The sequence below is a fragment of the Saccopteryx leptura genome, unplaced genomic scaffold, assembly GCF_036850995.1.
Source record: "Saccopteryx leptura isolate mSacLep1 unplaced genomic scaffold, mSacLep1_pri_phased_curated manual_scaffold_23, whole genome shotgun sequence".
In the NCBI taxonomy this organism is placed as follows: Eukaryota; Metazoa; Chordata; class Mammalia; order Chiroptera; family Emballonuridae; genus Saccopteryx; species Saccopteryx leptura.
Window position 1 is genome coordinate 679,286 of NW_027095705.1, and position 25,296 is coordinate 704,581.

Here is a 25,296-nt window from a genome sequence, read left to right on the forward strand (position 1 = left end):
TTTAGTATGATGTTAGCTGATGGTTTATCATATATGGCCTTTATCATGTTGAGATATTTTCCTTCTATACCCATTTTGTTGAGAGTCTTAAACATAAAATTGTGTTGTATTTTATCAAAAGCCTTTTCTGCATCTATTGATAATATCATGTGGTTCTTGTTCTTTGTTTTGTTGATATGGTGTATTATGTTGACCGTTTTACGTATGTTGAACCATCCTTGAGATTCTGGGATGAATCCCACTTGATCATGATGTATTATTTTTTTAATATGTTGTTGTATTCGATTTGCTAGTATTTTGTTTAGTATTTTAGCATCTGTATTCATTAGAGATATTGGTCTGTAGTTTTCTTTTTTTGTGCCATCCTTGCCTGGTTTTCGTATAAGGGTTATGTTTGCCTCATAAAATGTGTTTGGAAGTATTGCTTCTTCTTCAATATTTTGGAAGACTTTCTGTAGAATAGGAACCAAGTCTTCTTTGAAGGTTTGATAAAATTCGCTGGTATGGCCATCTGGGCCTGGACTTTTATTTTGGGGGAGATTTTTAATGGTTTTTTCTATTTCTTCTGTACTAATAGGTCTGTTTAGGCTTTCTGCTTCTTCTTGACTCAGTCTAGGAAGGTTGTATTGTTCTAGGAATTTATCCATTTCTTCTAGGTTGTTGAATTTAATGGCATAAAGTTTTTCATAGTATTCTACAATAATTCTTTGTATATCTACAGTGTCCGTGGTGATTTCTCCTCTTTCATTTTGGATTTTGTTTATATGAGTTTTTTCTCTTTTTTCCTTGGTAAGTCTTGCCAAGGGTTTGTCAATTTTGTTGATTTTTTCAAAGAACCAGCTCCTTGTTCTATAAATTTTTTCTATAGTTTTTCTTTTCTCTATTTCATTTATTTCTGCTCTGATTTTTATTATCTCCTTTCTTCAGCTGGTTTTGGGTTGTCTTTGTTCTTCATTTTCTAGTTCCTTAAGGTGTGAAGTTAAGTGGTTCACTTGGGCTCTCTCTTGTTTGTTCATATAGGCCTGAAGTGATATGAACTTCCCTCTTATCACTGCTTTTGCTGCATCCCATAGATTCTGATATGTCATATTATCATTTTCATTTGTCTGTATATATCTTTTGATCTCTGCACTTATTTCTTCTTTGACCCATTCATTCTTTAAAAGTATGTGGTTTAGTTTCCACATTTTTGTGGGATTTTTTTCCTCTTTGTTGCTGTTGAATTCTAGTTTCAAGGCTTTATGATCAGAAAATATGCTTGGTACAACTTCAATATTTCTGAATTTGCTGATGTTGTTTTTGTGGCCCAACATATGGTCAATTCTTGAAAATGATCCATGTACACTGGAGAAAAATGTATACTCAGTCACTTTGGGATGAAATTTCCTGTAGATGTCTATCATATCCAGGTGCTCTAGTGTTTTGTTTAAGGCCACAATGTCTTTGTTTATTCTCTGTTTGGATGACCGATCTAGAGCCATCAGCGGTGTATTGAGGTCTCCAAGTATGATTGTATTTTTGTCAGTTTTTGTTTTAAGGTCAATAAGTAGCTGTCTTATATAGTTTGGTGCTCCTTGGTTTGGTGCATATATATTAAGAATTGTTATGTCTTCTTGATTCAGTGTCCCCTTAGCCATTATGAAATGGCCATTTTTGTCTCTGAGTACTTTTGCTGTCTTGTAGTCAGAATCATCAGTTATGAGTATTGCTACACCTGCTTTTTTGTGGATGTTATTTGCTTGGAGTATTGTTTTCCAGCCTTTCACTTTGAATTTGTTTTTATCCTTGTTACTTAGATGAGTTTCTTGTAGGCAGCATACAGTTGGATTTTCTTTTTTGATCCATTCGGCTACTCTGTGCCTTTTTATTGGTGAGTTTAATCCATTTACATTTAGTGTAATTATTGACACTTGTGAGTTCCTCATTGCCATTTTATAGATTGCTTTCTGTTAGTTTTGTGCCTTGTTTGATTCTTCTCTTTCGTTTTTTTTATCTTTTGTTTTTATTTGGTTGTGTTCCATACATCTTTCCTCTGTTGCTATCTTTTTTAAATCATGTGCTTCTGTGGTGGTTTTTTCAATGATGGTTACCATTAAGTAATGAAAAGCGTTCCTACCCTGTTCATTGTAGTGCACTATTTTGTGAGTACTTTTGCCCTCCTTCGCCCTTTGCTACTGTTAATCTTCATCCTCTCCCCCCTTTCTTATTGTTGTCACAGTTTAAAGTTGGTTTTGTTATGTTCTTCTTGGAGCTTTTACTTGTGGTTTTGTTGTTGTTGTTTTTTTATTCTTTGTATCTGATTGGAGAACCCCCTTTAGTATTTCCTGGAGTGGGGTTTTCTGGTGATAAATTCTCTCATCTTTACTGTATCTGTGAATGTTTTTATTTCTCCTTCATATTTGAAGGATAGCTTTGATGGGTATAGTATTCGTGGCTGAAAGTTCCTCTCTTTCAAGACTTTAAATATTGGGGTCCACTCTCTTCTAGCTTGTAGAGTTGCTGTTGAGAAATCTGATGATAATCTAATGGGCCTTCCTTTATATGTTGTATTCTTCTTTTCCCTGGCTGCCTTGAGAATTTTTTCTTTGCAGTTGCTTTGTGCCAATTTTATTATGATGTGCCTTGAAGTAGGTTTGTTGGGGTTAAGAAAACTTGGAGTTATGTTTGCTTCTAGAATTTGAGGTTTTAGTTCTTTCCACAGGCTTGGGAAGTTCTCATCTATTATTTGTTTGAGTATTTTCTCCATTCCATTTTCTCTCTCTTCTCCCTCTGATATACCTATTATTCTTATGTTATTCTTTTTGATGGAGTCAGATAATTCCTGTAAGGCTATCTCATTTTTTTTTAATTTTTGAATCTCTTTCTTCTTCTCTTTGTTGAGCCTCAAGTTGCTTGTCTTCTATTTCGCTAATCCTCTCTTCTATCTGGCCTGTTCTATTATCTAAGCTTGTTACCTCATTTTTCAGCTCCTGAATTGAGTTTTTCATCTCTGATTGATTTGTTTTTATAGTTTCAATTTCCTTGGAGATATACTCTTTGTGTTCATCAAGTTGTTTTCTGAGCTCCCTAAATTGCCTTTCTGTGTTTTCTTGTATATCTCGTAGTATTATTAGGATTTCTATTTTAAATTCTCTGTCGTTTAACTCCAAGGTTTCCAATATCTTAAATTTTTTCTCCATAGATTTTTTCCTCATCTCTCTGTGTTACCTCTCTTTCTTTTGTATCCATGATATTCTATTTTCTCTTCTTTAATGGCATCTGAGGGTGGTTTTCTTGATAATATTAATGAGATTTTATAAGGAATAAAAGGATAAAAAAATAAAAATAAAAATAAATATTGCGTTTTTTTTTTTAAATTAGTCATTAAATAAAGAAAAATAAAATAAGATAAAAATTTGAGGAAAAAAAAGGAATAATTCCTTCCCCTCTTTTTTTCCTCTCCTCTCCTCTCCCCTTTTTTTTGAGAAAATCTTGTGATGAACTGTGAATTATATTGTACTAAATAGAAAAAACAATACCTGTAGTGGAGGGCCTGAATTGGGGAGAAGTAATATAGGGGTAAAGGAAAAAGAGCAAGTGACCCCTTTCTCAAGCCAGTGACCCTGTGCTCAGGCCGGATGAGCCTGTGCTCAAGCTGGTGACCTTGGGGTTTTGAACCTGGATCTTCTGCTTTCCAGTTCCACACTCTATCCTCTGCACTACAGCCTGGTCAGGCATGATTGGCATCTTTTCATGTGTTTCTTGCCCTTTTATATATCTTTCGTTGAAGTCTCTGTTCAAATGTCACCCAATCGTTTTTTTGAAATTTGTTTATATGTATATTTTATTGACTGATTTTAGACTGAGAGAGAGAAAGAGAAACATTCAGTTTGTTTTCTACTTATTTGTGTGTTCATTTGCTTCCTGTATGTGCCTTGACCAGGATGCCATATGCAACCTTGGCAGTTCCAGAGGATGTGCTGTTTGAGGAAACCAGCTAGGACTTGAAACATTCTGAATTAGGTTTTTTCTCTTCTTTTCTTTTATTTATTTATATATTTTTTTGCGGTCTAGGAGTTCTTTATATAATCTACATACCAAACTTTTGCCAGAATAGTTTTTCCAATTAAATGTATTCATACCGTGTTCTAGTCACATGTTTCTCTTTGCAAGTCCTTAAATAGGCTAAGGCCTTATGTGTCTTTAGTCTCTTTAAATTCCCTTTGTTGCCTGGAATGCTGTATTTAATTGAATAATACAGGCTTAAATTTAGGGGATTACTCCTCTCCTGGAGCTGACACACTCAGGATGACAAACCAAATTTCTGAGCCTGGCAGACTAAGAGGATGATTCTATTAATGTAGTCAGAAGTCTCTTCTTACCCAGAGCAAATCACCAGTGTGGTTCCCTCTAGCGAAGGGGTCTCAAACTCAACTCAGCATGTGGGCCGAAGAGCAAGATCACAGTCGTTCGGCGGGCCACACTAGGTCTACAAAAGGCAACTGTTATACAACACTTTTCTCACTGCAGTTGAAAAGAAAAAAAAATCAGTACAACAAGCACAATCATACATGCAGTTTACTCAGTGTCACAAAACGACCAGAAACTGTAGTTCGCATCACAACTGCTGTTAACTAAGCTAATATCTAGCTAGGATGCTAGAGAAATGAAAAATACAAGGAGGCCCCTAGGCTTACTTAATTTTATCCAAAATATTTTGAACTTCGTGGATTAGTCTGTGGGCCGCACAAAATTGTTCGGCGGGCCGCGAGTTTGAGACTCCTGCTCTAGCGGATCCTTTTATAGAGACCCAACTGAGAGCAAGGACACTGAGTCCTGCCTACCTGCCAAAAGAACTTGAATTTCAACCTAGAGACATGTGTAGAAGTCATCCTGGCCAATATTTGCGCAGGCAAGAAGTGGGGACTTCCCGCCTAATCCCAACAAAGGTAAGGGGCAAGGCTAACACTTGCACCCAGACCTTAGCTTCTGATCCAAGAATCCTTTCAGCTCCGCTCATGGAAGTGTCTGAGGGAACCTAGGCTCTTCTTTGTGTATGCTGACGGGCCTCAAGCTAAGGATCAGGTATCTGCGGAAGACGGGCTGGTGGACTGAGGACCGGAACCTTCCCTCGCGTGGATCCGGAGAGTAGGTGCGGACTGCAGGACAGCTTCCGGAAGTTGAAGTCTTTGTTTCCAAGGGGAAGGTCTTTCGGGTGGAAAGGGTGAGAGGTGGTGACTCCTACCAGCACTAGAGCAGCTGAGCCAGGCGGGAAGGAGGAGTGCTGGAGGTGGGTGAGCGGAGGAGCAATATAGAGCTTCTGTAACCAGGTTGTCAGAGACCACGCCTGTTGTTCCCTCCGCTCTTGTTATCCAGCGCCTCCAAAGGCCAGGCCCTGGGATGGCAGCATGGAAGCCTCCCCTAAGACTGTACACTCATGTCACATTGTGACAGGGGCTAAGGAGTCTGTGAAATAGGGACCGCCCCCAGGGCCCTGGGTGCTCTGGTAAATGGATTCATAGCGAGTAGGAGGGAGGCAAGAATCGAGTCTGGACAACTGCCTGCCGGAGAGGGCAGAGTGTGGGAGTAAGTTTGGTGACTTGAAGCTGACAAGCCCATGGCGGCCACAGCCGCAAGAGCGGGGTCAGGCAGAGGTGTGCTTGGCAGCAGAAGAGAAGGAAGGCCCAGGTAACGGAATCTGAAACGCCTTAATGTAGAGTGGGGGCTCATAACAAGAGCAGCCCAAGGGCAAGAATTGGTTTACATTTTGAAAGATTCACTTTGCCGAGTAGAGGTTGGATGATTGGAGGGCAGGTATTGTGAGGCGACCACTCCTAGGAGGCCACAGCTGTACATGAGAGATGGTGGTCTAGGTGGGTGCCAGTGGGTATAGGGGAGAAGTGGACTGGATAAAATGGTATTTAAGAGGCAAAATTGACAAGACTGTATGGATTTAATGAAATGATTCTAAGTTTCTGGCCTAAGTGAGTGAATTATATAAAACAACTTCTTTATGCCAGACACTTTTGATGTGTTCTAAGGGTCCCTTTCCCCCAATGTGAAAACTAAAAGCAGAAAAGGTTTTTTTCTTCCACGATTATATATACTCAATATATTATGTGTGGTCTCTGAAGAAAACTTGGAACATAATCGCAAACATTTTCTGTAGAGGACAGTAAAAGATTGACTATAATCCTACCCAAGATGACCATATTTTGGGTGTTTCCTTCACGTTTTTCTTTTTTGCCTGTATCTTTTGAGTATATATTTTGAGTATATTCATTACATTTAGTATCTTTTTTCTTGATTGGATACTATTATGACAATAAGATTGAACTCGTATATGCCAGTACATTATTTATAGATTTTTTTTTCCAGGTTGTAACATAAAACGTCAGATGCTTTTCCACCAAGTGTGGTATAACTTGTTTGTATACTGTATTTTCACTGTTTTTTTTTGTTGTTGTTGACTGTGTATCTTCTTTCAAAACCACACAATTTATGCCACATTTTATGTTTTCTTTTCCAATCAGATATTTTACACTTCATCTTAATCAAATGGCCGAGAAGCGATCAATCATCTTTTAATTTAATGTTATTTCTTGCTTTTTTCACACATCTTTAATTACTTTAATAGACTACAGTTTTTTTTTCTTCAAGACTTTATTAATACTTTTTTTAAAAAGAGAAAGAGGTAGGGAGAAAGAAGGGGGATGTGCAGAAAGCATCAATTCCTGTTTGTGTGTGGACCAGGCAAGCCCAGGCTTTTGAATTGGCAACCTCGGTGTTCTAGGTTGATGCTTTACCCACTGTGCCACCACAGGTCAAGCATTTAATAGACTACAGTTTTCAATGGTTGTTTAGGCACAAACTGTCCCGTTATTAGATAATAGTTTTTCAATATTTTTCTGTTAGAATAAGGATATCTTATTACATAAATTCTCAATTTCTAATTGATTACTGAGAATGAGTTCTAGAAAGGGAACTATCGAAATCGATTGATTATATGAACCTATCAAATTGCTTCACTCAAACTTATTAAGACTTCGATTGAATTCTTTTTAGAATTCAAATTTTTTCATTGCTTTGTTTTTCCATCCAAGGTTATAGTTATGTCTCTCTTGTTATTTGAGTTGTGTCTTATGCTTCTTTTAAGTCTAATATTATTGATTCTTTAATAGTCTGCACTCTCTGCTAAAATCCATGTGTGAAATTCTGATCATTGGGTTGTACCATACCTTTTGTGTAAAGTAATTTTCTTCCTTTATATGTGTGTGGAGTTTATGCTAAAATACAAGTAAAATGATGAGCTCAAAAGTTAAAAAGGCTGAGTGGAAGTGCGGTTTCGTTAATACCATAGGTAAACTGTGGTCTAAGAATTTCTGGTGTTTTCCCTGTTGTGCACAAGGAAGCTGCTCCTCAGAGGTGTATCTGAGCTCACCTCATCTGTCCAGCCGGGGATCAGGCAGCAACCTTGATCCTTTGCCAAGGAGAGGAAGCTACAGAAAGCTCAGCAGTGTTAGAAAGACAATATCTCATGAAGCTGCCAGATGTGCTTTGAGGATAAATTTTTCTAGGTAACATTTGTGTCGTGCCAGTATTAAAGTTTTTTCCATTTATTTGTTAACAGGGATGTTTTGTTATAAACCATAGTGTTAACTTAACCAAGAGAAGTGTTTCAGTTTTTGGTTGTGTGCCTTAGAATCCTGCATACCTATGAAATGCAGTCAACACATCAGCTGGACCTCTTTCCAGGATGCAGGGTGACTGTTCTGTTATTTAAAGATGTGAAAAATGCTGGAGACTCGAGGTGAAAGGTCATGGGAGGTTCATTAATAAACCTATAATGGTAAGTACTATTGATGAGAGATTCGGGACATTTCAGAACATGTTAGTTTTTCATGAGGTTATTTTTCACAAGGATTGCCTTTTGTCCAAGCTGTGGAGTGGAGTCATATTTGGGCAGCCTTGAATTAAACTGAATAGAAGCTGAAGTGTCAGACCCCTATGCTAGGAAATAGGAAAGGTAGTGGCCTGGCTTCAGAATGACAGGTGCCCATCTCTGCAAAGAAGGCATTGCATGGTGCCGAGAGCACACACTGTGGAGTCAGCTTACACAGACTTCATCTCCACTCTGCTGGTTATTCTGACTTTGCCCAGATGGTAGCCACCTTTATATATACAGTGTTTACTCTGTTCCCGGCATCATCCTAAGGGCTTTAGATGTACTCATCACCTAAATCCATGGAGTGTGTGCTGATTACCTGCATCTGACAGATGAAACACGAAGGAATTTGCCCGAGTTCTCTTGTTGGTGAGTGTCACAGCTGGCATTCATACCCAGAGATCCGTCGCCTTCATTTCCTTATCCTCTGCTGCTGAATAAGAATACAGATTTCATAGGGTAGGTTTAAGATTTTAAAAAAACATTGCAAGTATGAAATGTTTAGAATATAATCTTTGTGATAACATTAGGCCTTGGTAAATGTTATATTTAAATTTTTAACTGTTTAAGAGTTTTTTGTATTTTTCTGAAGCTGGAAATGGGGAGGCAGTCAGACAGACTCCCACATGCGCCTGACCAGGATCCACCCGAAACGCCCACCAGGGGGCGATGCTCTGCCCATCCGGGGCATCACTCTGTCACCACCAGAGCCAGTCTAGCATCTGGGGCAGAGGCCAAAGAGCCATCCCCAATGCCCGGTCAATCTTTTGCTCCAATGTATCCTGGGCTGCGGGAGGCAAAGAGAGAGAGACAGAGAGGAAGGAGAGGGAGATGGGTGGAGAAGCAGATGGGCGCCTCTCCTTTGTGCCCTGGCCAGGAATCGAACCCGAGACTTCCACACGCCAAGCTGACGCTCTACCACTGAACCAAGCAGCCAGGGCCTGTTTAAGAGTTTTGAAGCTTGAAAATTCTATGATTTTCTGAAACTCAGGTGTTGCGATCTGTCTTGAAAGTACAGTTTATAGGAATTGTGATGAGGTAAAACAGCTGACCGCGGAGTTACCATCGAATGGGGTGTGCATCTGCAGAGTACCCAAAATCTGTGTGTAATTAATTCTCTTTGTTCTCTTCAGTAGATCATCGATCCATTTCAGATACTTGTGGCAACAAACAAAGCAGTTCATCTCTACAAACTAGGAAAAATGAAGACGAGAACTCTACCTACTCAAATTATTTCAACCTGTCCCCAAATAATAATGTAATTAATATGGTTTTTACTCATTTTGCTTTTCTTGACCTTGTCATGATAAGGCGTGAGTTCTTCAGCGTTGAGTTGGTGGCTAAATTCCCATAAACCTATTGTTAATAACAAAACAGAATAATAGTGAAGAGAGGTTGGACAGAGAGTTGAAGTTTAGCACTGCCTTTTACTAGAAAAATAAGCTTTGGAGTCACTACACATATGATAAAAGTTTCACTAAGTTAAGTGTGGATAATTTTATGTACATAGGAACAGAAAGATTCCTCTAAATGATACCGAACTCAAACTGATAAAACAGTAGGTGTGGATATTTCTGTGCTGTCATATGCATCCTTTAATCTCTTTAAGGATAGAATCCACATCTTTTCCATATAACGGAAGCCTGCCTGGTACATAGAACAACCCTTATCACATGCTTATTCACACACTCAGTGCACAAGAAGTTTGTTTTTGAGATACTGACAGTAATCAGTTATTGAACTAAAGACATTTCTTTTGTGGCACATGAAAATAAAAAATAAACTTTGCTGATAAAGTTTTAATATTTCTAATCTACTCTTATTCACACCATTAGGTACAGATATCATCAAAAGAAAAAATTGGAAATGTGTAGTACGATTTAAAATATAGATATTTGAAATAGTTACAAAATGCATGGTAATAGAATTCTTCAGGTCTTGGAGGAAAAAATTATGATCATTAGTGTACTGGTTTTGTTTTTTATACCATTTGAATAAACTAATTAATAAACATCTATGCGTTTGTCCCCTCATTGTGCACTTACAGTATCAGAAAGTGAAGAATCAAGTGTATTTCAGAGATAGGCAAGATGAAGGAAGATGTTCAGTTGATAATGATAAATGGTTAATGGGAATAATAATTCACATCTCTGGGAACAGCGAAGAATAACTGATTCTGTAAGGAGGGTGCTGTGGAAAGTGACATTTGAACTGGACTTTGAAGAATGAGGACACTCCAGAGCGGTATTTCCCAACGTGCGGCCGACACCCCACAGGGGGGCAATTTGATAGTTAAAGGGGGGGCAATTTGAAAATGGACTCGACACGCCTTTAACTCTTTTGCCCCGGGGCATTTAAATGCAATGCTAGATATCGGTGCCAAATTTAACAAAAAATGCAATTCTTAAATAATTGCGGTAAATAATTATTAAGTATAATTTCATTTGACGAGATCAAAATATCAACTGGGTAATTGGCGTCATCAAGTAAACTTTGTCCTGGGTTCACCGCGGAGCGTGCTGTTTGCTGAGGGGAATCCTGGACGTTTTAAAAACTCGCTAAACAATGCAGTTATTCTCACCTAATTGGCCCCATCGCAACTTCTCTAGTGTTTCACATCATTCAGTTGGTGTTAATTTGAAATAAGTGTCAGTCAAAACTGTTGTAAAAGCTCGTTGATTTAATAAAATATATATATATATTGTATAGATGTAATTGTTAAATATTTGATTTTATTTTTATCAATATTAAATTCTTTATTAAGTACTTCTTGCATTGGGGCTAGAAAGCACTAATATTTTATAAATATTATTGGGGTATAATAGTGCATGCATGACAATTTTAATTTTAGAAGCATAACTTTCCAGAAAATTTTGTCAAGTGGAAAAAATATAGATACCTTTTGATTTGCGGTGGTAGTGTAGTTAATGTATTATATACATTTAAATAAATATGAATTTTTAGTATACGTTTACTCTATGTCACATTGAATATATTTTAACACATATTTTAATATTAGTTTTTAATTGATCTTATTTTTATTATAGCCCATAGTAAAATGAGTGGTGCAAGCAAGAAAAAAACTCGTCAATATTCAGAAGAATATTTAAAATTTGGGTTCATACCTGCTGTTCACGATGAGTGGGTTCCTTTTTGTCTTTTATGCCAGCAATGCTTGACCAACAAATCAATGAAACAAGGTCGTCTTGAGGCGCATTTGAAGGCAAAACATAGTGCTCATATTAATTCAGATGTGAGTTACTTTAAAACTTTAAAGAAAAATTTTGAAAAAAAAACATTAAAGTCTCTATTTACTGCTCATACTTCAACTAATAATTGTGTTCTTGAGGCTAGTTATCAAATTTCTTTATTCATCGCTAAAACTGGAGAAAATCACACTATAGGAGAGAATTTAATAAAACCGTCAATATCAGCATTTCTTAAAATGGTTCTTGAAAAAGATGACAAAGATGTAAAAGCTATGCCATTCAGTAACAATTCTGTTAGCAGAAGAATAGACAAAATGAGTGAGGATATTGAAAAACAACTTATTGAAAAACTGAAAACAAGAAAATTCTCCTTGCAAATGGATGAATCAACTTTGAGAGACAGTGAGGCAGTATTGATAACTTACATAAGATATGTTGATAAAGGACATTTTGCTGAAGAAATGTTGTCCTGAAAAGATTAGAAAGCACCACTACCTCCAAAGATATATATAATAAGCTAAAAACCTACTTAGATGTCAATGATATACCAATGAAAAATATCTTGTGCTGCAGATGGTGCTCCCAATATGATGGGCAAGAAAAATGGCTGCTTAAAGTTGATGAAAGATGCGAATCCAGAAATGATTCTTGTGCATTGTGTTATTCATAGGGAAAACTTGGTAGCTAAAAACATCTCGCCTGTTCTGAATGAAGTATTACATACAGTAATAAAGTGTGTTAATTCTATTAAAGCTAGTGCCAAATGTGAGCATCTTTTCAAGCTTTTTTGTGAAGAACAAAATGAAGACCATGTGAGACTTTTACTTCGTACCGAAGTAAGATGGCTATCTAAAGGAAACTGAAAAGATTTATGGAACTGTTTGATACTCTTAGTGATTTTTTAAGCGACAAACCTGAAATGAAGTATCTGTTAACAATAGATGGTAAAGCATTTGTGAGTTATTTAGCCGATATCTTTGAAAAACTAAATATTATATTAAATAAGCAACTTCAAGGAACAAATAAACTCTTGTCGATGCAAAAGCAAAGATATTTGGTTTCATTACCAATATTGAGTTATGTCAGAAACATATTAACAACAAAAACTTTAAACAGTTTCATTGGCTCCAAAAATGTGAAGTAACTGATGCCGCTTTACTTGTTATTGTCAATCACTTGAATATTCTATCAGCTGATTTAAAAGAAAGATTTTCTGATTTAAAACAAATTGATTTCCCAACATGGATGATGCAGCCAATGTTAGTGGATTTGTCTGATATATCAAATATGCAGTATCAAGAAGAACTCGCAGAATTGCAAAATGATGAGTCAGTTAAAGCTTTATTTAATATCAAAGGAGCGATAGCATGGCTTTGTGAGGAAACAGAAATCAAATACCCAAATTCAACCAAATGTGCAAGAAAATTATTGCTATCGTTTCCATCTTCATTTATAGCTGAATGTGGATTTAGTGCTGTAATGATTTACTGGTAAAAAAAAGAAATCGGCTGGATATAACACAACGTGGAGACTTGAGACTAAAGCTAACCAAATTGGAACCTAATATAAAATCTCTGTGCAGCAAGCATCAAGCGCAAGGATCACACTAAATTAAAATAATAAATTAATATAGAAAAATCTGTATTAAAATTATTTGGAATTTAAATTTCTGTTTTTCATTATATGTTTTGAAATTTTACTTACTGTGTTTTGTTAACAATTTCATAGTGATTTCTTCCTAGAACCTATCATTTATGTTTATTAAGTGAACAAATCAATTTTTTAATGTTAAAAATTATGTATGTTACATAGGGGGGGACATAAAAATTTTAGAAAGGTTAAGGTTGGGCATGGCACAAAAAAGGTTGGGAAACACTGCTCCAGAGTGTGAGCAGAGGCAGAGAAGTGTGAAATGGTGATGGGATCTCCAAATAGTCCTGACTGGCTGGGACTCGGGAGTACGTGGCTGAGGGTGCTCTGTGGCCAGAGGCAGGGGTTGTTTGTGTGCCATGCTGGAAGTCTGAGCTTGATTCCATAGGAATGAGGTGCCCCTTACAGCAGAGTGCAATAGAGGTGAACTGGTGGATGTTAGGAAGGAATCGTAAGATATAAATGGTAGGCAGAGACCCTTGGGGTATGAAAATAAGAACCCCAGCAGGGAAGACAGCAAATGGGAAGGTGCTTCTAAAATAAAACTACTGATTTTTGTCTTTTGTTTCCCTAGATTTCATGAGCTTTGAAAACATTTGGTATCTCAGCAAATCGACAACCTCAATTGCTGATTGTATACATTGAAGATGGAAAAAAACCAAATAGATCAAGTAGACCTAATATCTCAAGTACGAGGGTCATCCAGTTCTTCTGACAAGTCTTCAGGGAACTAAAGTAATATTACGGTGCAAAAAGGTCTAGTAAGGCCACATTTGTAGAGTGTGATAGATGAGGTCTAGTAGTAATGCTGATGTTGTTGCTCACCAATGCTGCTATTTTTTTTAACTTTTAGGAAAGATTAATATAATAAAAATTATTTCATAAATAATATCACATACACAAAATTGGATGATGCAGGCTTATGTGGAGGGGATTGGGATAAATGTTGATGGACAGACATTTTGGGTATTGTCTTGGAGAATTATTTGTACACCTGAAACCTGTATGATTTTGTTATCCACTGTCACCTCAGTAAACATAAAAAAGGAAAAAACTTATTTGATAAAAAGCATTCTCTAATTAAGAATGAACTGAGAATTAAATATCAAGCTTACAGAGTACATGTACAGATTTGATTTCTTTGTTTAGATAGTTACCACCATAATTGCAATTTAAAGGGCACTTTTGGCCTAGTGACCAATTGCCATCTACTGTGCATTATTTTCATCACATTAGTAATTTCATGCAATTATCCCAATAATTGAATGATATTAAATTTCACTTACATATGTCTGTATAATAAAACTTAATAGTGCATGGATAATTAGCTTCTTTTATCTTATTTTTATAGATATATAAACTGTCTTCACAAGAAGGAAATATTGGGATGTTATTGGATGGTGTCATTTGTAGAATGTCAACTAAAGATGTTTTGTGAAGTGACAAATCTAAAATTTTGTAGCATTTATAAAAAACTGATTTTTTTCTGATTATAAAGTGTATATATATTCATCATAGAAAAATTTTCAACACAAAATGCCATAAAAAATGGAAAAAACCTTCAAATCCTGCCTGTTCATAGTTTTGTTTGTTTGTTTGTTTGTTTTTGTTTGTTTGTTTTTTTCAGACACAGAGATCAGAGAGAGGTATAGACAGGGACAGACAGACAGGAATGGAGAGATGAGATGCATCAATCATTAGTTTTTCATTGAGCATCGCAACACCTTAGTTGTTCATTGATTGCTTTCTCATATGTGCCTTTACTGCAGGTCTTCAGCAGACCAAGAAACCCCTTACTCGAGCCAGCGACCTTGGGTCCAAGCTGGTGAGCTTTTGCTCAAACCAGATGAGCCTGCGCTCAAGCTGGCGACTTCGGTGTCTCGAACCTGGTTCCTTGGCATCCCAGTCAAATGCTCTATCCACTGTGCCACCGCCTGGTCAGGCTGTTCATAGTTTTAAACATAATCACTGTTAATATTATTTGTTATTTCACTTCTAGTCTATTTCCGTTAAATTGTATTTTGCTTTTATATAATTGGAATAGTAATTACAAACATTTACTAGATGTCTAGATGGTGCTAGATTTTGCCTTAGTGATTTTCCATGCACCAGCTCATATCCCTGCCCTTAGTTCAGATACTCCAGCATCCCTCTTCCAAAGCCTCCTGGTTCTGTTTTACATGCAAGAACTAATTTCATCTCACAACACATTAGGGAATAGATACTGTTAATACCCGAATTTTGCACACAGCCACTAAAATAACAGTAACTTGCTCAAGGTCTTACTGCTAGTGTCAAATCCTGTTTGCTGAATGCTTTGGGTTTTTTCTCACTTTGTTTTTATTGTGTCAATCAAGGTGAACTAGGTTAGGGTTAAGCAAACCTTTTTATGAAGGACTGGGTGTGGTCTGTGTGGTCTGTTTTGCATTTACTCATCTCTTGCTGTTGTAGTGCAGAAGCATCCACACAATACGTAAATGATGAGTGTCAGGAATGACCCAAGGGCCATGATGTGTGAAGTTCTGGGGTTGATTAGGCTACAGTCCTGGACCCTGAAGCTGACTGACTTCATGTGACAAAAGTTTGTCTTGCTCACTCTCCAGGGCCAGTGTGAATCAGAGGGAAGATTCATTGCTGTGACTCAGGGACCCAGTCTCCCCAAGGCTTCTGTGCAATATATGCTCCATGTAGTTTTGTTTTGGAGCTGGGAAGGCGACAGATGAGAGATTCCGTTTTCTACATTTTAGGAAAGAAGATAAAGGTAGAGGCAGAGTGGAAGGAAATGATAGATATTCCTTGAGCAGAGACCTATGCCTGCTTCTGACTTCACCTGGCCCAACAGGCTATTTCATCCTCTCATGGTCGAGGCCAGATGTTCCCGTCTTGCACCTGAGCTCTAAAGAGGGGGTTGTTGTGTTTTGCCTTTTTTTATTTTCTTGACTTTATTGGGGTGACGTTGGTTCACAAAACCATACAGGTTTGAAGTGTACAAGTCAATAAAACATCTCCACATGCATCTGTACCCATTGCCCAAGGGAAAGTCCTGTACCCATTTATCCCAGCTGTGTCGATGTGCTCCTGCCCCCACCCATTTCCCTCCTGCTATCACCATACTATCGTCTATGTCTATGCATTATTTAGATATCGTTTTTTTGCTTGGTATCTTCATATTTCATTCAGCACCCCCCCAACCACCTTCCCTCTGACAGCTCTCAGTCTAAGTAATCAGGCCTCAGTTTCTATTTTGTTGGTAAGTTCATTAGATTGTTTGTTCCACATATGCTGAGATTGTATGGTATTTGTTCTTCTCTGCCTGGCTTATTTCACTTAACATAATACAATACTTTCCTGATGCAGGACAACAAGTTACTTGGAGACCAGAGGACATACTCTAGGGGCGGAGGGGAAACAACAGCCCCGGTCAGCAGAATGAAGGACGGAAGTCCATTCCCTAGCCTTATTCAGATATTAGCCGGCACAAAAAACTCTTGGAAATAGCAGAAGTTTTCAGGGGGTGAAGTAAAAGACAAGCAACATGCTGGCTTCTAATCTTTGTTCTGAGAGCCTAAATATTTTCTATTAGTGAATCTTATCCTGTTTCCAGCACGCACTGCTTTCATGTAGTATTTCATTGTTTAAAAATGACAGCCTTGTTATCCACTCTCCTTACTGATGGATACTTTGGCGGTTGTAAATAATGCTGCAGTAAACATAGGGGTGCGTATGTTTCTTGGAATTGAGTACTTCAGTTTTCTCCACATACATTCCCAGAAGTGGGATTGATGAATGGAAAAAACATTCCATTTTATTTTTTGAAGAAACTCCATAGTGCTTTTTATTAGTGGCTGCGTCAGTCTACATTCCCACTAACAGCTGTGTGCAGAGATTGTTTTTCTTCATGTCCTCCTCAGCACTTGTTTGTTGATTTATTGATGACAGCCATTCTGACAGGGCAATTAGATGCTATCTAATTGAGGTTTTAATTAGCATCTCTGATGATTACTGATGTTGAGCATTTTCTCATAGCCAATTGGCCACCTGCATGTGCTCTTTGGAGAAGTATCTCTTCAGGTCCTTGGCCCATTAATTGAGTTGTTTGTCTTACTGTTGAGTTGTATGTTTTCTATGTATTTTGGACACTAACCCGTTATCATATGTATTATTGGCAAATATATTCTCCCATTCAGTGGGTTCCTGTCTATTTTATTTAAGGTTTCTTTTGCTGTGCAAGAGCTTTTTATTCTGATGTAGTTCCATTTGTTTACTTTTTCTTGTTTTTCTTATCCAAGGAAATATATTGGCAAAAATATTACGATGAGAAATATCTGAAATTTTACTGTGTATGTTTTCTTCTTGGACTAAATTTAAATCTTAAATTCATTTTGAGTATATTGTATGGTATGAGTTGGTAGTCTAATTTCTTATTTCGTTTTCGTTTTACATGTATCTGTTCAGTTTTCCAAATACCATTGGTTAAAGATACTTTCTTTACCCATTGTACGTTTTTGCCTCCTGTGTCAAATATTAATAGTCTGTAAAGGCTTGGCTTTATTTCTGTGCTCTGTATTCTGTTCCAGTGATTTATATGCCATTTCTTGTGTCAATACCATGCTGTTTGGAACCTAGGCTTTTCATATAATTTAATAACAAGTAATATGATACCTCCAACTTTGTTCTTCTTAATATTGCTGAGAATATTTGAGATCTGTTGTGGTCTCAGTAAATTTTTTGGAATATTTGTTCTGGATACTGTGAGAGAATGCCTTTGGTTATTAGATAACAAGGAATTATGTTGAAGCTGTACATTACTTTGTGTAGTATGGGGCTATTACTATGTTAATTTTGCTATTCATGAACACAGTATATGCTTCCACTATTTGTCTCCTCTTCAGTTTATTTCTGAGCATCTTATGACTTTTCCATGTACACTCCTTTTACCTCGTTGGTTAAATTTATTCCTAGTACGTATTTTTTGTTATTATTGTTGTGATTGCAATAGTAAATGGGATTGTTTTCATAGTTCTCTTTCTGATAGTTCATTATTGGTGTATAAAAATGCCACCAATTTCTAAATATTAGTTTTGTACTCTGTACTGTGCCAAATTTATTTATTATATCTACTCTTCTGGTAGATATAAACCCCTAAAGGGGTTTTCTGTGTACAATATAATTCCCTGTGGAAATGATGACAGTTTTACTTTCTCCTTTTCGGTAGGATGCCTTTTATTCATCTTGTCTGATCTCTGTGGCTAGGACTTCCAGGGCTATGTTCAATAAGATGGTGAATGCAGACATCCTTGTATTTTTTCTGATCTTAAGAGAATTGCTCTTAGTTTTTTCCCACTGAGTATGAGGGTGGCTCGGGTTTCTTATATATGTCCTTTATTAAGCTATGATTCCTCTAAGCTCTCACTTTGCTGAGAATGTTTATCATAAGTGGGTGCTGGGTTTTACCAAATGCTTTTTCTGACTCTCTTGATAAGACCATGTGATTTTTATCCTTAGTTTTGTCTATGTGATATATCATGTTTATTGATTTGCAAATATTTTACCAACCTTTAATCACCACAATAAATTTTAGTAGATTATGGTGTCAGAAGTTTTTAATATATTTCTGGATCCTGTTTCCTCTTATTTTGTTAAGAATTTTAGCATCTGCCTGACCAGGCAGTGGTGCAGTGGATAAGGCATGTCGGACTGGGATGAAGAAGACCCAGGTTCAAAATCCTGAGGTCACCGCTTGAGTGCGGGGTGATTGGGCTTGAGTGTGGGGTCCCTGTCTTGAGATGGATAATAGACATGATTCATGGTCACTGGCTGGAGGCCAAAGGTCACTGGCTTGAAGTCCACAGGCACTGGCTTGAGCCCAGGATTGCTGGCTGAACAAGGGGTCAATCTCTCTGCTATAGTACCCAGGTCAAGGTAGATATGAGAGAGTAATCAATGAACAACTAAACTGCTGTAACAAAGAATTGATGCTTCTCATCTCTCTCCCTTCCTGTCTGTCTGACCCTACCTGCCCCTCTCTCTGACTCTCTGTCTCTGTGAAAAAGAGGAAATTAAGAAGAATTTTATCACTTATGTTAATCACACATATTATTGGCGTATAATTTTTCTATTTTGTAGTGTCATATCTGGTTTTGGAAATAGGAATATGCTGGCCTCCTAGACAGAGAAAGTCTTTTCTCCTTTTGAAATTTTTGGTGTAGTTTGAAAAGGGTAAGTATTTGTTCTTTGAATGTTTGGTAAAATTTGCTTGTGAAGCCCTCCAGTGTAAGACTTTTATTTCCTGGGACTTCTTTGATTCTTGCTTTAGTTTGTTAAGTTGTAATTGGTCATTTCAGATTTTCTTATTCTGTGTAATTAAGTTTTGGAGGGTTGCATGTTTCTAGGAATTGATTCATTTTGTTGGCATATAGTTGTTCCTAGTATTTTCTTAGAATTCTTTGTGTTTCTGTGGTGTCAGTTTTTCTGTTTCATTTGAATGCTTTGTTCTTTTTTTCTTAGGTGTATTTTTAAAGCAGGGGTCGGGAACGTTTTTGGCCATGAACGCCGAATATTTTAAAATGTAATTCCGTGAGAGCCATACAATGTGTTTAACACTAAATACAAGTAAATATGTTCATTTTATGTAAGATCAACACTTTTAAAGTACAATAAGTCTTCAAATTCTTTTTAATAACGTTGTTATGCTGTTTTTAACCAGTGATGAATAAAGTATTTCTTACCATTAATGCGACTTCTGATACTGCGTGGTTTTGCTGATTGCTTTGTAGTCTGGTTGATACGTGGTGAGGTTAAGCTTCATGCAGGCGTTGAGACTTCTATCCATTAAACGTGATAATAGGTTGGTCTAAACATTCTTTAGATGTGAAAAAGACTGCTCACATGCATACGTAGAGCCAAACATCGTCAGTACAGCCATACTCACGCTGCAATGTGTGGTATGTGACAGGAAGCACATTCCAAGTTTAGACAATCAGCCGGTCCATGGGTTGAAGTTTTTTCATTTCTCCCGACTTGTGTTTGCTCGCCAACTCTGCTTGCTGTCGTGCAAGTCTTTCCAAATCTTCATTCAGTGACTTGAACTTATTCACCCACATGTCTGAGGCCTTCAGGTCAGCAATTTGTAGCTCAAATTATCTGACGGAGACAGCAGGGATATAACTCAGGTCGGCGCTGTCCACTTGCCAGCTTGTGTGGATGGTGAGTAGAACTTAAAAAGATGAGGTGCGCTCAAGAAATTGTCAAAAGACAGAGCTTTGAATGACTGTATGAGATTAGAAGTGAAGCCTGCTAGCTGCTGGAGATCAAGATGTTGAGGGCAGGGTCACTTGCTACTGCATGCATCTTTACCTCTCCCAGTTTTTCAAAGTTTTGTAAACCACCTGTTTCATTGTCAAGCATGAAGAGTTTCAGCTTGTTTTCAAATGCAAAAACTGCTTATTGATGGGATAAGACTAAATTTCCAACTCCTTGTATTTTCACATTGAACTGGTTCAGATGTTCAGTCATGTCCATGAGAGAGAATGTTAAGAGCCACTCAGTGTAAGCTAACTCAGGATGCTTGATGTTTTTCATTTCAAGAAAAGTGCAGATTTTACACAAACCGCGAAATGGCTGAGCACCTTCCCTCTTGACAACCAATGCACATTGCTGTGCAGAAGCAGACCAGGATAATTATTCCCAACTTCATCCAGCAGTGTTTTAAACTGGCGATCATTTGAAACTTAGGCAACAATAAAGTTGACCACCTGAATGACCAGTGACATCACCTCACCAAGCTGCTCACCGCACATCTGAGCACAAAGCGCCTCCTGATATAGGATGCAGTGAAAACTTAGGATGGGTCTCTTTTCATGTTCTCAAAGAAGCGCTATGAATCCTTCGTTTTTCCCCACCATGCACAGAGCACCATCAGTACACACTGAAATAAGTTTATCCATCGGTAGAATTTTTTCTTTAGCGAACTCATTGAAAGACTTTAATAAATCCTCCTCTTTTGTTGTCTCTTTCACAGGCAAAACAGCAAGACTTTCCTCAAGTAGTGTGTCACTGACAGCATACCTTGCAATCATGCTGAACTGGGATAGATGCCTTACGTCTGTTGACTCATCCAAAGCAAAAGAAAAGAATGGTCCTGCATTTATGTCCTTCACTTGTGTTGCCTCAATTTGATTTGCCATCATGATGGTACAATCGTGAACAGTTCTTGCCAACAGTGGCAGGTCTATTTTTCATTTGATTATCTTGTCTTTATCTGAAAAGTCGTCAAAAAATGCATTGGCAACATCAAGCATGAATGTTTTGGCATACTCCCCATCTGTGAATGGCTTTCCGTTTCTCACAATTGCTAAAGCACCAGCAAAGCTAGCTGATTTCCAGTCACCTTGTTAGATCCAAACACAGAGTTGCTGCTGATTAGCGTGCAGTCTGCACAGTAGCTCTTTACATGCTTTCTTCCTGCTGTTCCCCACTGGTTATTTCGATGCAAATGTAGTATGATGTGTGTCGAAGTGCTGCTTCATATTTGACCATTTCATCGATGCATTTTATCATTGCATATTAGACACACTGCAGAACGTGCTCTCTCCACAAAGGTGAATTCCTCTGTCCATTCCTGCTGAAAAGTACTATACTTCTCATCTTTTTTTCTTTTAGCCATCTTCTTCATCAAAAGGGTTTTTGCAATTCGCTAGCTGACTACTTGATTATAAGGAGAAAAGTTTACTTCCTGACCTCACAACGACTCATGTATGTTATGCATTATCCAATAAAATTTGGTGTTGTCTCGGAGGACAGCTGTGATTGTCTCCAGCCACCCTCAGCGATAAACATGAGCGGTAGAAAATGGATTGTAATACATGAGAATGTTGTATACTTTTAACGTTATTATTTTTTTTATTAAAGATTTGTCTGCGAGCCAGATGCAGCCATCAAAAGAGCCACAACTTGTTCGCGAGCTATAGGTTCCTGACACCTGCTCTAGGCAGCAACTTTAAAATGACAGCAATGATCCTGTGCTCAAGCTGGCAACCTAAGTCTCAGGCTGGCATGTCCGGGCTCAAGCTGGCAGCCTACGTTCAAGCCATCGAGCCCTTCCTGTTGCTAGCAACCTCGGGATTCTGATCTTTGACCCACAGTGTGCCAGCTGATGCTCAATGCACTGCAACTGCATGGGTCAGGCTTTTTTTCTGATTTTTATTATGTTTTTCCTTCAACTTACCCTGGGATCTGTTGGTTGTTCTTTTTCTAGTTCCTTTTAGTATAAACTTAGATTGTATTTTGGAGATTTTTCTTCTTGAGGTAGGCTTGTAATGCTATGAACTTCCCTCTCAGGAGTGCTTTTGCTCTATCCCATATATTTTGGATGGTTGTGTGTTTATTTTAAATAGTCTTCAGGTGACTATTGATTTCTTTTGTTTATCTCATTAACCAAATTATTGTTTAATAACATGTTATTTCACCACTGTGTGTTTGAATGTCATGTTTTTATTGTAATTCATATCTAGTTTTATATTCGACATTGTGGTGAGAGAAGACGCTTGATATGATATTTATACATTTTCTTTATTTATTTTTTTTGAATTTTTCTGAAGCTGGAAACGGGGAGGCAGTCAGACAGACTCCCGCATGTGCCCGACCAGGATCCACCCGGCACGCCCAGCAGAGGGCGATGCTCTGCCCATCCGGGGCATAGCTCTGTCGCGACCAGAGCCACTCTAGCGCCTGGAGTAGAGTCCAAGGAGCCATCCCCAGTGTCCGGGCCATCTTTTGCTCCAATGGAGCCTCGGCTGCAGGAAGGGAAGGGAGAGACAGAGAGAAAAAAGAAGGGGAGGGGTGGAGAAGCAGGTGGCGCCTCTCCTGTGTGCCCTGGCCGGGAATCGAACCCAGGACTTCCGCATGCCAGTCCGATGCTCTACCACTGAGCCAACCGGCCAGGGCCGATTTTTATACATTTTCTAATGCATATTTTATTGATTTTAGAGAGAGAAAGCGGGAGAGTAGGAGAGAGACAGTAACAATCTGTTTCTGTGTGTACCCTGACCAGGAATTTCTATACTTCAGAAAAATGCTACAACCACCCGAGCTATGTGACTAAGGCTTATTTCAATATTCTTGAATTAATTAAAACTTATTCTGTGTCCTTCCCTGGCCAGTTGGCTCAGTGGATAGAATGTTGGCCTGGTGTGTGGATGTCCCAGGTTCAATACCTGGTCAGGGCACACATAAGAAGCGACCTTCTGCTTCTCTTCACTTCCGTCCCCCCTTCTCTCTCTTTCCCTCTTGGAGCCGGTGGCTCAATTTCTTTGAGTTTGACCTGAGGCATTAGGAATAGGTTATTGATTTGAGCGTAGCCTTGGTACAGGGTTTGTTGGGTGGATCGTGGTCAGGGTGCATGTGGGATTCAATCTCTTTATCTCCCCTCCTCTCTCTTAAAAAAAAGGCTTATTTTGTGTGCTAACATGTCATCTGTCTTTGAGTACGCTTCATGTGCACTTGAGAAGAATGTATGTTCTGCTGCTTTGGTGTGAAATGTTCTGTAAAGATCAATTAAATCCATCTGATCCAGTGCGTCATTTAAGGTCAATGTTGCATTGTTGATTGTTTTGTCTGGAAGATCTAGCCATTGAATTCATTGGAGTGCTAAAATCCCCTGTTATGATTCTAATGTTGTCTGTCTGTCACTTAATTTCCACTAAGATTTTCTTTGTATATTAAGATGCTCCTGTGTTGGGTTATGTATATTTACAAGGGTTATATCCTCTTGTTGGATCAATTCCATTAGTATTATGTAGTGACCTTCTTTCTTCCTTGTTGCAACCTTTGTTTTGAAGTCTATTTTGTAGGGATACAAGCACTGCTATGCCAGCTTTTTTTTTTTCCATTTTCATGGAATATTCTTTTGCATCACTTCACTTTCAGTCTGTGTATATCTTTTGTTCTTAGTTGGGTTTCTTGTAGACAGTATATACATGGGTCATGTTTTCTTACTCATTCAGCTACCCTGTGTCTTTTAATTGAATGATTTAATTCACTTGAATTAATGCTTATTATTATTATTAATTTTTGTATTTTCCAAAGTGAGAAGCAGAGGGGGGATCAATCTTGCATGCCCACCAGGGAGCGATGCTCGGCTCCCCTGAGGCGTTGCTCTGCTGCTATAGGAGCCATTCTAACACCTGAATTGGAGTCCATGGAGCCATCCTCAGCATGGAGGCTAACTCTGCTACAGTGGAGCTTTGGCTGCAGGAGGGGAAGAGAGAGATAGAGAGGAAGTAGAGGGGGAAGGGCGGAGAAGCAGATGGGTGCTTCTCCAGTGTGCCCTAGCTGGGAAACGAACTAGGAACATCCACACGCTGGGCTGACGCTCTAGCGTTGAGCCAACCAACAAGGGCCTAGCTTAATAGTTATTATTAATATTTACTGTTTTATTCTTTATATATATATAATAATAATATTCCTCTTTGTTATTGTTGTTGTTTTTGTTCTTCTTATTCTTCTCCTTTTTCTCTTACTTCTTCATCTTCTTCCTCTTCTTCATCTTCCTCCTCCTACTCCTCTTCTTCTTCTGCTGTAAGCAGATCCTTTAACATTTCCGGCAGTGCTACTTTGGTGGTAATGAACTACGTTTGCTTTTTCAGGTTATTTGGCTTGGGAAACTCCTTATTTGGCCTCCAATTTAAAATGATAGTCTTGTTGGAAAGAGTAGTCTTTGTTATAGGTACTTGATTTTCATCGCTTTGACTATTTTTTGCCAATCCCTTCAGGTATGAAGAGTTTGTTTCTGTTGAGAAATCACCCGACAGACTTATGAGAGCTCCACTGTAGGTAACTAACTTTGTCCTTCTTGCTGCTTTTATGATTCTCTTTGTCTTTATCATTTGCCATTGCAATTATGATGTGTTTATTTTTATTTTTGTAATAAGGAGCAGGGAGATAGTGAAGTTGACTCTTGCAATTGCCCCAAATGAAATCCACCCAGCAACCCCATCTGGAGCTGCTGCTCAAGTACTGAGCTATTTTTAGCATGTGAGGCTGACGAGCTGTGACTAACTCAACTATCCTCAGCGCCTTGGGCCATGCTTTCACCTATTGAGCCACTGGCTGCCAGAGAGGAAGAAGGAGAGAAGGGGAAGAGGGAGAGGGGAGAAGCAGATGATCTCTTTCCTGTATGCCCTGACCAGGAATTGAACCTGGGACATCTATACAGCAGGCCAACACTCTATTCATTGAGCCTCTGACCAGGGCCTCTGAAGTGTGGGTCTCTTTATTCATCTTTATTTATTTTTTATTGATTTATTTTTTAGTGAAAGGAGGGGAGATAGATAAACTCCCACATGTACCCCAACTGAGATCTACTGGCAACCCATGTCTGGGGCTGATGCTTAAACCAACCAAGCTATCTTCATTGCTTGAGGCTAGCGATCGCAGCAACTGAGCTATCTTAAGCACCCAGGGTCTACTCTCAAAGCGATTGAGCTACTGGCTCTGAGGGGGAAGAGAGAGAGA

General features: G+C 38.2%; 1 pseudogene; it reads left to right on the forward strand.

Moving 5' to 3' along the window:
- Positions 1-5,506: 5,506 nt before the first annotated feature.
- Positions 5,507-14,221, forward strand: LOC136386947 (EKC/KEOPS complex subunit TPRKB-like; annotated as a pseudogene).
- Positions 14,222-25,296: the final 11,075 nt, after the last annotated feature.